The 14,417-nt window shown below is 31.2% G+C and overlaps 1 pseudogene; it reads right to left on the bottom strand.

Moving 5' to 3' along the window:
- Nucleotides 1-315: 315 nt before the first annotated feature.
- On the bottom strand, nt 316-14,417 carry LOC113700742 (homeobox-leucine zipper protein HDG11-like; annotated as a pseudogene).

The raw sequence follows: 14,417 nt of genomic DNA, 5'->3' as shown, positions 1-14,417 counted from the left end.
CTTATTATAATCTTTAAGTCACCATGTTGATTAAATCTAACAATGTTTGGACTTATAAGAACTTCTACATAGCTGGAGATTAACTATAAATTTTTACAAATACAAAGCCTTTTCAAGTAATTTCCGATGAAAACATATGGGAAGAGTACGCATTCATGCATGCAGTTTTGCATTATCAATAGGTCTTATACTTGTAATGTATATTTGTTACATCAAATGTAAAAAGTGAAAACTAAAATATCTCAAACATCCTTGTAGAGATTTAACAAATTAAGAAATGTTAATATTCAAATCCCATCACAGAAGCAATCAAATTCACCCAAACCTAGATCCAACTGCTACTCTAATCTTTTGTACAGTGGAGGTTATAAGAGCATGAATTGTGGCCACCGAATCTGTGATTAGTCGGTCAGAAAATGTGTCAGGGCGCACCATTATTTGGAAGGCCACAGTGAGCAGTGAACTATTCGATCCAGTCATGTTAGAACTAGAAGAAGCTCCAGCTCTAGTTCCACTATCATCAACTCCATCACTTGAGATGATAAAGCCCGATGGTAAAACATTTGTATCTGTGGTGTCTTTACCACTCATTGCAGAAGTAATGGCTGAAACTGGCACTGGAGCATCAATTAGATTAGCCCCTAACAAGTCGGTGCTGCTTTCTTGAAGTATCAACATGTTTTCCTTACGATTAATGGGCTGCAATTAACCATAATATATGAGTCAATATTAAAAGTGTTCAAAGGTTTTAATATATGGGAAACTAATCAAAGACTCAAAATGCTTATTGCTATATGATACAAGAAATTTGAAAAAAAAAAACATATTTTGCACATGCATATGTCATTTTAGATATTAGTGAACTTCTGGTCTATTTATAAGTCAATAGTCATATTTATTACAAGTAGAAGTAAAACATCAAAATGTTTACCTGCATGAGGGAGATGGTGTTTCCAGGGTGAGTGCCAGTGGAGATATGTGCAATTTCATGAACAGGATTTCCATCAGACAGAACATCCCACTCCAAATTTTATTGAGGGAAAATTATCAATATATCGGTTAATTTTAATTTTTAATTTTTTACTAAAGACCAAAATCTCAAAACTTGCAATTCTCTATGTTGACAAAATGCTATAGTGCATTCATCGTGCAAGTTTATGTGCAAAATGCTTTTTTTAATTTAAACAGAGACCAATAAAAATCTTAGAAGGTTGCATTTGATCTAACCAAAAAAATTTCATGATTTCGAACTAAATTAAAATTTTTTTTGATAAAATAGATGCTATAATTAACAAGAAAATTGGTGAATGGGGAATAAAACCTGAACTCTTGCATGCTCATCTTTGAAGAAATCAAATAGATTCTCAAAGGAAGTTGGAAGCTGCAGGGACGCAGCAACACAAACAATCATGTTATTGGGCTGGCCAGAAGTATCACTTCTATGAACCGAGACTCGAAACCCATTGCTGTTCAATTCTGATAGCTGAGGGAGATCTTTCTCTAACATGCTAACATGTGGCAGAAGTTTTTGACCATCTTGTGAAAAAGTTTTGTTAGGCTTTTCCTACCTTCTGGTGCATCAATAACTGGATGAAATTAAGAGCAAAGCACAAAAGCCCAAGAAAGTTAGAATAAAATCTCAAAAATTAATCTTTCTAAAAAAATTTTAAATAGAAACTTGATTTGTAAGTACCTCCTTCAACTTCATGTCCAGGAGTAGATCTTGGTCCCATTGAAAATGCAAATCTCTCGCACATCCTTTGCAAAGTAACAATCCATTTCTTGGCTCCATATGCTTGAGAATCACAAACCATATCTTTATAAAGAGGATGAGTTAGAGATATATCATCCACTTGAACATGTTCAACCCATGCCACCTAGGGACAAGGATATAAATATTAGGGTGAATATATATATATATAAACAGTTGATCTACTTATTAAAAGATAGCGGTGTAGAGATTGATGCCCGGTTGGATTAAGTGTTTTTGGAGGTGTTTTTGAAATATTTTACTGTAACAATGTATATAAAAAACTTTTCCTATAAATATTTTTTGAAATATTTGATATATTGTATGGATGATATGTTTTTTGAGTTGTTTTTGTTTGTGTATTATTGTAAAATTGTATTTGAAATACTTATTTTTTAAAAATAAGCCAATCCAGATGGAGTTTTTTCAAAATGTTATATTTTAATGTGTTTGTTTACTTTTCAAAAATTGAGCAAATATAATAATTCTAATTTCTTGCACGAACCAAATACACTGATTTGCTCAAATAATATACTTTCTTATACATGGCATAGAAACTTTATATACTACATAATTACAATGAATTACAGAACCTCAAACTAAGGCACATGAACATCCACATGACAAATTGATACTTTAACTAAATTTTGTAGTCAAATTTTAATACTTGGACGAATGCAACTAAGTAGCACGTAACTGGTACGTAATCATTACTTTATGTGTCTTTTGAAATTCTTTTAAGAGTATTAGTAGAAAGTTACGAGTCTAAAACCTTATCACTGATTTTATAACTACAATAGAATGACCAAACTACGTCTAGATATTGTAGCCAAACTTACATGTTGGTCAGGAAATTCTCTAACTAATATCATCCTTATTTTTCAAGAACTGCTCTAAATAATGTCGTTATATTCTAGTATCCGAGCCAATGTTCCCTAAATTAGGCTCAACATCCAGTTCTTAAGTTCTAGTCAAAATCTAATTACTACTATCAATTTCTTGGTTAATGCTATGTAAAACTTGATTAGGTACTGACTCTATCATTTTTAGCACACAATATGCACGAATTAGATCTTGTTAGAAAAATTAAAATATATATATGAATTGTCATGTAAAATGATATTTGTTTATACTTGTTTCGATCAATCTTAAGTCTCAACTGAAGTTACGAAACAAATGATGGAAACCATGAAATGAGCATTGGAACTTGCATTTGCTTTTCCATTGGGCATGTCTTGAATAAGGCAACCGGAAGGAAACATCCATGTTTTTTAAGAAGAAGCATCTTCTAGCTCCTTAAAGGAATCATAGGAAACATTTACGATCACCCATGTTGTTGAATCAAGTTGTCGGATATAACGAAGGAATGCCAACTCTCTAGGTGCAACAAGAGGTGAAAGAACGTGCAATTTTTCGTGCATATGCAATAACACATCCATTAAAATTAATCAATTTTGCATTCTAATAGCTACCAAGGAATCAAAATTCCTTTAAGCAAAATTACAAAATAATTATTCTGCAAATAGATAACCACCCCTTTTTCCTGTGTCAAGCACTTCAATTGTCCTAACTTTGGTGACAATTGTAGGGAAAAAAATCCATCCATTTTTCCTGTAACATGAATAAGATATTAAAACATAAATGGAATACATGCTATTAAATCTAATAAAAGTAAAATCATAAATCATATCTCATTTTTTGATGGATTAAGGGAAAAAACAAGAAAAAAAAATAAAAGGAGCAAGAGATATTATTAGAGTGAACCGGATCTTGAAATATATCAATCAAGTGCCTGGTAGTAATTGGCACAAGTCCTGAATCTCTTGATGATTCTATCCAAGAACTAGAGCTATTGATATGGGATATTTTGGGATATAGCTTGTCATGAGTTTCGCGATGAATAAGATATCTCTCATTAGTTGGAGATTTAACCCATAAGGGCTCATTTCCTCGGAAAAGCTCTAATAATTCATCCATGGCATTAACAGTAGTTTCAACCATGACAGATTTTTCCATCCCTTGTATTTCAGAAAACCTTTGAGGTAACAATGTGTTCATTGAAGTCCTGGGAATATTTTCACGGGACAGATAAGATTCGAGTACTCCAGATCTTCTAGAAAAAGTGGATACTGCACGGGATGCCCTTTCAAGCTGCAAATATATATAGCAAAACAAATAAATCAGCAGTAGTTAGGAATTGATTCCAAGATTTTGTATAAGTTATATTTGAAAAAATTAAATACATGAAGATAGATTAGGGTACCTATTGTTTCAACCAAGCATTTTCAACTCGTAATCTTTCTAGATTTCTTTGCCTTGCTTCTTCTCCAGAAGATAAATCCTCACATTTTGGGCATACAAGATTCCTTAATGCTTCTCTCATAGCAAGAGTCTCATAATAGAATCTGTCATTTTCAACTCTAAGGGCATTGTTGTCAGATCGTTCATTGTGACTCTGGAAATGCCAAAAAAAAAAAAAAGAGTCATATCATAGTAGAGATTTTCAATGTCCCTAAATTTTTATTTGAAATCATATTTAGCTCCTAAAGTTTGACAGCGTGTGCAACTCATGTGACAGCCATCAAAGATATTGTTGCCAAAAGCAGCATTATCCATAAAAAAAAAAAAAAAGAAATAGGTCTCGCCGTTTCCATTTCCCAACGGATTCTTATTTCTCTGTCTAAAATTGCCGAGCCCAACTCACTAACATCAAGATAATATATTCATCAGGTAAATATATATCATTAGTATTCTCAATTTCTTTTGAATGTGAAATGGGACAGGAACCTCGATAATGAGTCCAAAGATTTGAACATGAAATATTCATTAAAAATGTGAAGGAGCTTTTAGATATTTTTAACCAAAAACATCAAATTTACTCATTAATTCAATTGTGAAGGAAAAGTACAGAACTTGAAGAAACATATTTAGGCACAAGGACATTCCAATAATCATCCAATGAATCTCATGCATTCGTCCCATTTTGTAGCAAGAAGCAGTGCTTTTCTCCCCCTAAGCTATTTGCCCGCGAAAGTGACCAAAGAGTAGTTTATAGCAAATTAGATAAAATACCAGAAAAAATAGGATGGATTCATATAAGTTCTATCCAAATGATTATTAGATCTACATTTAGAGAAAGACTAAATACACCTATAGACCTTGCTATAGTTGATAACCAGATAAAAAATAGAGGAGAAGCAATTCTTGGTATTTTTAGAGGAAATCTTAAATATCAAAATATCAAAAAAGAAGATAAGGACATGGCATCAAGCAGTCAAAGTATGGAATAAAACGTAAACACTCACGTCACACTCTCGGAGATATCTTCCGTACTCTTCCAATATTGGATAAGAGCAAAGATTCAATGGTACAAACAAAAACAAATAGTTTTCTTTTTCCATATGAAACTACACTTTGATTCTTCATAGAATTGATTTAAAAAAAAAAAAAAAAAAAGACACTACCTAGTAGTTGCTCCCTACGTTTTGCTTAGACCCTTTACGAGAGAACGAAAGATATTGGAAATACGTGGTTTTCTCATTGATGATAGTGCTCTTGAATTGTTGCCACATGAGTTGCACATGAAGAATGACACCAAAAAAAAAGAGAGAAAAAAGGAGCAGCATTTTAAAAGAACTAAAAAAAAAAAAAGAAATAATATACCTTTGTTTGGGTTCTTTTATTTTGAAACCAGAACTTGATTTGTCTGGGTTCAAGCCCTATTTCTCTACTTAATTGTCTCCGCTGGTTTTCATCAGGATGAGGACATTCTTTGAAAAACCTTCATAAGTTAAACCAACCAAAACATCTTGGAAAGACGTAGGATTAGAAGAATAATATAAGTGCTACTTTCTTTTATTTTTTCAAAAACAAAATGAACTATATCTGTCCAAGATGTATGCAAAAAAAAAAAAAAAAACTTACATGGGTCATCATAAAATTTAAATTTAATAAAAATCTATCATGCTTGTAAGGAAACATGAGGAAATAAAATAAATAGAAAAGAGTAAATACACAAAGATTTAGAAAGGATCTAGAATGTAAAATGTAAACTAAAACTTTTGAAAGTTTCATTGAAATGTATAAGATGGTAAATAATACTGTTGTCTCTACATAAACTAGCAAGAGAAATAATAATTATCTTGCAAAAAGGATTGACCACTAAATTGGGTTTACATATAAATTCCAACACTTCAATAGAAGAAAAGAGAGATAATAGTTATGTTTTGCACCATAAATCAAAATAATTAACACAAACTTTTTTATTTATGATTTATAAAATCAAGTAATATTGATATATCAAAGAAGATTAAAGATGTGTTTTTAGTGTATTTAAGTAGCTTTAAGCAATGTTTTTGCAAAAAAATGTATTAGTATTTCATGATCATCAAGATAATCCTTAGGAACTTTATATGCACAAATAGTACTAGGGAGAGTAAGAGAAATTTCTAATCTTACGCTTCAAGTCGTTGGACTTGTTCAGCAGAGTGGTGATGATACTGTTTTCTCTCCCTCTTCCTTCTTGAGTTTGAAGAATCATCATGTTCATCAGCTGATCCATTGCTCTCAAGTGCAAATCCATTTCTGCCTTCACAATAGAAAAAAAAAAAAAAAAAAAAAAAAGTGAAGGCTTTGTAGTAAACAATATTGATTGGGATTTGGGACAACACGACTTAGGCCTACCTAGTCTATTTTTTAGTGCTTATATCGATATAGTAAAAGTATCGTATTTACTACTAACCTTGAATGACATCACCTATGAAATGTTTACAAAATAAATACCATATACAAAAGAAAGAGGCATACGAAAGAAGAAAGAAGTTCGTTCAACCTAGTATAGTTTTGCTTCAAATTGGAGTTATGTTTCCTTGTTCCCTATGCACCAATAATTTTTGGATGGAGATGTAGAGCTTTTCTTATCCTTAATGCTGTGAATAGCATGGCCAAGGGATTTGCTTATTTATGCTCATATAATAGCATGTGCTACTCCATTTAAAGAAAGTCAGGTAGGCAATATCCTACCCAATCCAGAATCTAAAATGAGCTAAAAAAGTAGGAATTAAGATATTTGTGTTAAAGGAAATAACAACTTTAACATGTATGACTAGACCAAGCATGGAAAAGTATCAAATTACATTGACCTTAGCCTTATTTGCTTATTATCATGTTAATCATTATTGTTTAACACAACGAGTTACCATTTTTGATGTCAATGAGCAACTCAAGATGCTTAATTTAAAGCGATCGATCAAGTAATTTTCATTAAACAAATGAATTTAAGGTGATCGATCATGTAATTTTCATTAAACAAGTGAATTTAAGGTGATCGATCATGTAATTTTCATTAAATATTATTCAATAGCGACTCATTGGAAGGTGAATACCACTTTTAGACACTTAATTAAGAAAATCACATGATTATTGCTTAAAAACTTAATTAAACTTTTAATTAGCATTTATGCAATTCTAATTAAGAAGTATTGCGGAGAACTTCCAAATAATTGTTTTGTTTTTGTTTTTGTTTTTGTTTTGAGAACTTGATTAGCTCATTATTTTCTTTTCTTTTCTTTTATTAACAGTCGATTTATTTTCACATTACACTAACTTGTCAAATATAATTTGTCTAAATCTTTATTAAAAAGACATATAATCATTCCAATTAAGAATTGAAGGTCAAACTTATATTAAAATCTAGCAAGATTCAAGGGATCAAGCTAAATTATTATTTTCAGACATTTAATCTCTATCTTATTAAGAGATAGCAAAAATTATATTATTTCTATGCTAGGTCCTTAGAAATCCTAATGCCATGTTATTAGTTTCCACTTTTTTAAAATAATCTCGGATTTCTGACTATAGGATAAGAAAATATTTTTTTTATGTGGGACATGAAGCAAAGATGTGTTTTTAAATATATCGCAATAAACAAATATTGTGCTAAAATACTTTTTATATATACTTAATCATGGATATCATCATTACTTTTCCTAGTAAATCACGCTCTGTTTGTTAGAACATAGTTAATCACTTTGTCTAGCAGAATTATCAATCCAAGATAATTATATATTGTAATTTAACTAAATCTCATATACAAGTAATCATTGCTGCTATAGTTGATATTAATGTTTGCTAGAAGAAAGTTACAAAGTCGATGTAACTATGATATGGCATGATAAAAAGGCATTAGGTCTAAAGTGATACTTCCTATCACGAAAAAGGAGTACTATTGTTTCCAGATTGTTTATCTTCATCTACTAGTGTACATAATGTACATGTATAGTTATTACTGACATATTATCTCTATCAATCTCTTTTAAATACAACCCATAAATATTGTTAGTCTATGACCTAAATGTTGCAGTATGAGAGATTACTTTGTAGTTGATTTGATTTATGTTATCTTGAATGCAATTATGTATTATAGTTAGGATACTTGTATTATCAAAAGATTAAATCCTATAGCATAGGACTGCAAACGAGTCGAGTCGAGTCGAGTCGAGTTTTAAGCTAATCGAGCCGAGTCTCGACTAAATTTTACCAAACTCGAGCTCGAGTTCGAGCTCGACAAGCCAGCAATTTTCGAGCTCGAGCTCGACTCGAATCAAGTCGAGCCGAGCTCGAGCTCGAAAAAAATAAAAAAATAATTATTTTATTTTTAAAAAAATAAATAAAAGAATATTTTTTTCTTAATAAATAATAAAATATTAAGGATATATACGTAATTTTACTATGAAAATAAAAAATAAAAAAAATATATAATATACATAATTTTATTATTAAATAAAAATTAAAAAAAAAAAAATATATATATATATATATATATATATATATACTCAAGCTCGCGAGCTGACTCGCAAGTTAACGAGCTTAATATTTTGAGCTCGAGTTTGACTCAAGCCGGCTCGAGCTCGACTCGAGTTTGACTCGAACCGCTCGCGAGCGGTTCGATTCGTTTGCAGCCCTACTATAGCATACAACTTTGAGATTATAAGTTCTAATCAAAACAAACCCTATAAGAATGGTAAGATGAAATTACGATTCATCAAATTGTTATTAATTACTTATATCGTTCAAAAATTTTTTGTAAAATGATATTAAATAAAAAAACATTAACTATGTTATTAATAGTGCCATCTAGCTTTATAAGAATATACCGCCACAATTGCAAATCTTTGTTCAAAAACTAAGGGGAAAAAAATCAAATATCATTGTGAGAAACCATGTTAACAACATACAAACACTTAATTTTTTTAATTAAATTAAACAATTATAACCACAACCAGTTTTGGAAGACTACAGTAATGTTTACATACTTTTACTTTTTTACATGTACATTACAATCAACTTGCTTTGAAAATTAAAAAAAAACTTGCTTTGGAAATATGTTTGCATCGCTAAAGGTCCATTACATTCCAAAGTTAGATGTAACACTCTTTTTATTTTTACTTTCGACCTGCAAACATAGAGCTAATCAACCACTTTCATTATAGTATACATGTACATATCAATGAAGACATATAAATGCTACCAAATTTCAAGAATCTCCATTCTTAGGGTTATCATTCTGTAGTACGTCATTATTCACAAATTTTTCAAGCAGGTACAATTAGACATGTCATTATCTATTCTTTTATATTTATACATTAACATAAATAAACCCTTCTAGGAACTTGCATTTCTAATCAAGCTTGACATGTTATAAATTAACGAACAGGTCATGAATTATTTGCGATTTTTCCCTACTCTACTATTAAAATGCCTCTCTTCAACTATCAAAGAAGCTGTAAATTGTTTGAAGAACACAAGCAATTTCCCCAAAATTTAAGATTCCGTGAATATTTAATAATCATTGCTCTCATGAAATCCAAGACATTCAGACTAAAAACGTCAAAGTAATTGTTCACTAAAGCATCAAGCAATATGGAAAAATGATTAGTATTGCAAATTTTAGGGGTGGCAATTTTTGACACGACCTGAAAACACGACACGAATCTAATACGAAATTAATGGGTTTGGGTTGAGGTTTCGGGAATTCGGGTCAGAATCGGGTTGGACCCGATGAACCCAAAAAGAAAACAGGTCGATTTCGGGTCAACCCGTGGTGACCTGATATGACCCGATATGACCCGTTTACGAATTAAAAAATAATTTAATAAACATAAAAATAATTCTATCTAACTAAACTAAGTTATTCTTTTTTTCAAAGGCATTAATTACTTAATCCTAAATGAATTTATTTAATTTGTGTGAAGTTGAAATTATTATATTTGGACAAATAATATATTATATTATTTTTTACTTTTATACTGTTTTAATTTATTTTATATTTTGTTTGGGATAAAACACTTTTATGGTGTTTAATTTATTTTAGATTTGGTTTGGAATTATTTATTTAAATTTTTATTACTTGATTATGTAATTAGTTTTGTGAGAAATTGATTTTATTAGAAATTACAGTGATAAATTAATAAATTAAAATTAAGTTTCGGGTCATTTCGGGTCGACCTGCCAACCCGTCAACCTGAAATTTTCGGGTTCGGGTCAGCATACCTGACCCGTCACGGGTTGGCGGGTCGGGTTCGGATCAACAGATTTTCTGACGGGTTAACCCGAACCCGACCCAACAACCTGATTTGGACCCGAATTGCCACCCCTAGAAAATTTGATGGGTATGAAATTGATACGTATGAATTTTGTTTCAAAATACTGTATAGTTTGCAATTGGTTAGCTAAAAGATTTATGGAGTTTAAGGAGGGCCTTTTATTCAATAAGTTCCACAAACCCACACTTTTAAATAGAGGTGTTCACATTTCAGAAAAACAAAAAAGCCGGCCAATTCAATCTCGATTGGATTTAGATTCCAGTAAAATCAAAATATCTTCAATTATAATGTTTGGTAAAACAGTTTGGGAACTAATATTAAAAAAATATTACCAAATTATTTATTATTGACCAAATTTCTGAAATTATTGTAATATATATATATATATATAGACACACATTACTAAATACTAATTAGTAATGAGTAATTAATTAACTACTAACTAGTAGATTACTATTACTATTACTAGCTAAATTGATTGAATTTTGTTAAAAAAATATATGGAATATTATTTTGGTACAATAATTTTTTAAAAGAAATTAAAATATTTTAGTTTACTATTGACATTTTAGATTTTGGATATTATTGGTTCTGCGGCCAAAGTCCAATCTCCAATGTCCAATTTATCAAATTAAAGTTTGGCCAATTGGCTATTGATCTTTTTTTTTTTTTCCTTTTTCTTATTATTCCTCCTTTCCTTCCTTAACCCCTACCCCAAACCAAGGTTTGTAAAATCGGGATTCCACCTAGGATCGATTTTAGTTTCACAGAATCGGATCGTAGGATCGGATCGTAGGATCGTAAGATCCCACCAAAAGCTCCTAAATTTACTAAATTAATGAAATTGAAATTGATATACCATTTTGTACATCCTAAAAAATATTAAATAAATAAGTTACTCATCAATATATAGCATTTTTTACTTACTATCTGACAAGTAATAAAAAGATGAAGAAGTTACAGCCGACAGCATTTCAAGAATGTTTTGATTGCCAATTGCCAATCACAAAAGATCAATAATATGTTTACAATTTCGAATTAATGAAAAATAGGTACGTAGTTGAAGAATGAAATTTTTAGAAAAGTAATATTAATCAAAAAGGTATATATATGAATATAAAAAAGGTTATGCGTGTTAGAAGTGCATATACATAATAGGTGTGAATTGAATGTGTTAACGATCAAATATTGAACATTCATTACAAAAACTTAATAATATATATACATATATATATATATAAAGCTCAAATATTAAACGGGCAGAAAAAGTTCTGGCATTAGATTTCATTTCATCATTTAATTCAAGTATTTAATACTTCCTGTGGTTTCACTAATTAAAGTTGCCAAATACAAATTTCAATCATTGAGAAAAAAAAAGGAGCACCATCCAACAGAATAGAATTCCTGGTATCATATGATTTCCTACAATGTAAACGAAAAAAGCTTGAGAAAAAGTAAAATTTGTACATTTCCATCCTAATTTCACACGCCATTAATTAGTCACCATTGCACTCATGTTTAAACACTTTCAAAGTAGTATGAGTATGAGAGAGGAAGATGATGATTTTGCTGCTCAGCTTTTCACCCAATGCAGAAGATGAACTTTTTCTGCAATAGCTGTTGGCTGTAGCTTGTGGGTTCCTGGTAGAAGCCGCAGCGATTTGTCTTGTGGGTTCTTGGCAAGAGCTGTAGCCGAAGCTTGAGGTGGTTTGATGGTTAAAATTAGGGATTTGATTTGGGCAGCGGAGAGGAGAAGAGAAACGTCAAAGCTCTGCTTGAGGAGCAGACGGGATCCTCTGTCCAACTTTTTGTGTCCAATTTCCTGTCCAACACAAAACTACGTAGTTCCACTTATTCTTGTGGCTGACGTGGCACATAAAAATAAATGCCTGTTTGGCTCAAGCACCAAGCAACAGCCCTGTCAAATTGTAACCATTCACGTGAATTCCTCCAAAGCAAACCACTAGCCTAACGGAAAGACATAGCAAAATTTGAGACATACAGAGAGACAATCAAATCCTTGGAAGTACAAAGCAAAATTTGCAGCTGGGCCTAACGGAAAGAATAATCTAAAAAATTGGTGAAGGAAAACAAATTGTCCTTCTCGCTTTCTTTGAAGGAAAACAAATTGTGTTTTAACATTTTCAGATAGAAAAAGTGTTTCTTGTACCTTTTGCAATCTATTTTTTATTCTGGTAAATTGATTCCTCTTTTTGTTTTTTAAGTAGAATTATGTCTTCATTGATACAGTGTTCATTTAATTTATAATCCATCTCTTGGGGAAATATGGTTAAAAACTGACATATTTCATTGGCTTGGTTGACAAAGTTGCTAATTGAATGAAAAACCATGTGATGGATAAAAATTGAAAACCTTTAAACATCATGGAGACCTCTGCTATTTTAAGATGTAATAGCTGTTTTCTTTTCTTACCACCCCCTCTTTCCCAAAGAAAAAAAACACCACCCCACCCACATACACACATTTTATAAGGCATACGGATTGCAGTGGTAAACAAATATATGTGCTGCAATTTGGTTCACGATGATTGTTGTTTCAGATGTCAATGCCTAGAAGATTATATGCTTAGCCAGTTTTTTTATTTTTTTATTTTTGGTTTTATGGAATTATATATTTCCTTTTCACATACAGTGATTTTTGTGATCACTGCTAAACCGGGGGAAGTAGAAGGTGCTGTGATTTGATTGCGTTGTCTTTGAATTATAAGTCAACCAGAAATAATTGTGCAGATGAATATTATTTTTTTCTTACCATCGGCAAAGAAGTCCCAAATCTTCTTGACGCTCACGGCAACAGGTCTTGGGAATTGTTATGGTAGTAATAGGGTTTTGGGAATTGTAATAAAGATATGTAAATAAAGGAAATTCAAAAAAGAAGAGATATCCAAAAGTATAATGGAGCCAAAAAGGTATTTATTTTTATGTGCCATGTCAGCCACAAAAATAAGTGAAACTACGTAGTTTTGTGTTGGATAGAAAATTGGACACATAAAATTGGACAGATGATCCCGTCTGATCTAGTTGCCACTTGCCATCGATTGGATATAAACAGTGGGAAATGTACAAACAGACAAAGCAGAATCCCTCATTTCACTAATGTTGTTTACTGGTAGATCTAAATTAATTTATGTGATAAGGTGAGATTAGAGAAAGGGATTAATGAATTTAGGTGGGTAATAGGCAAACTGACTTAGTCTGATGGAATATCTTGGGTTTGGTAAACATTAATGTCGTTTGCAAGGAGATGTGTGGGAAAGTAAAGGAAAATTAGTTATTTATCTTTCATGCATGTTTGGTCGGTTAGAAAGTTGAAAATTTTTCTTGCATTTTCTTACACTTGTCTGCATTTTGTGTCTTGCAAAATTTATAGGATTTTGAAGAAAAATAGTTAGTTACTTATAAAAATTTCAATAACTACTATTAATCATTATTAATTTCTTATATTCTCTCAATATTTTTTTTTAGTAACCAAAAGTGTGTGGAAAACTTATTTTTGTTTTCCTTTACCTTACTTTCTTTCACTTCACTTTGTGAAAGATCTTCTAATTAGTGTTGTTACCGTTGAATTGGATTTGTACTGGAGCAACAAGTTGCAGAATCGCTGATCTCATTTTGCACGGAACAAAACAAAGCTCCAAAATCAAATCCTTGCACGGAACGGGACAGGTAGAGCGGAACAAATCTCTCTTTCTAGTTCTTGTATCCTTCGATTTTCATTGTGAAGTAACATTAGCGATGGAAGCAGGTCGGAACACCTACTAAATATATCTAATAGTTGTTCTCAAATAAATGAAAAATTTTTGTATGAACATATGAGATTTCACTTGATTTTATTTAATGTGCAAGGTGGACTATGTGAATTAGCAAGTCCTTGAATCGATACAAAACTTCTCGAAGCTTGTCTAAAAGATAACGTGCGGTCCAACATTTGATGGTTATTAATTAAGAACAGGAAGAACACTTTACTTTGTTGACTTTCGTGTCAATAGGATAAGGATGGAAACTACCTAGCTTGTATAAAGTAACAGTTATGTCAATATCCAT

Source organism: Coffea arabica, chromosome 7e (assembly GCF_036785885.1).
Source record: "Coffea arabica cultivar ET-39 chromosome 7e, Coffea Arabica ET-39 HiFi, whole genome shotgun sequence".
NCBI lineage: Eukaryota > Viridiplantae > Streptophyta > Magnoliopsida > Gentianales > Rubiaceae > Coffea > Coffea arabica.
Note: the sequence above shows the minus strand (reverse complement) of the source record. Positions and strands in the feature narration are given on the sequence as shown.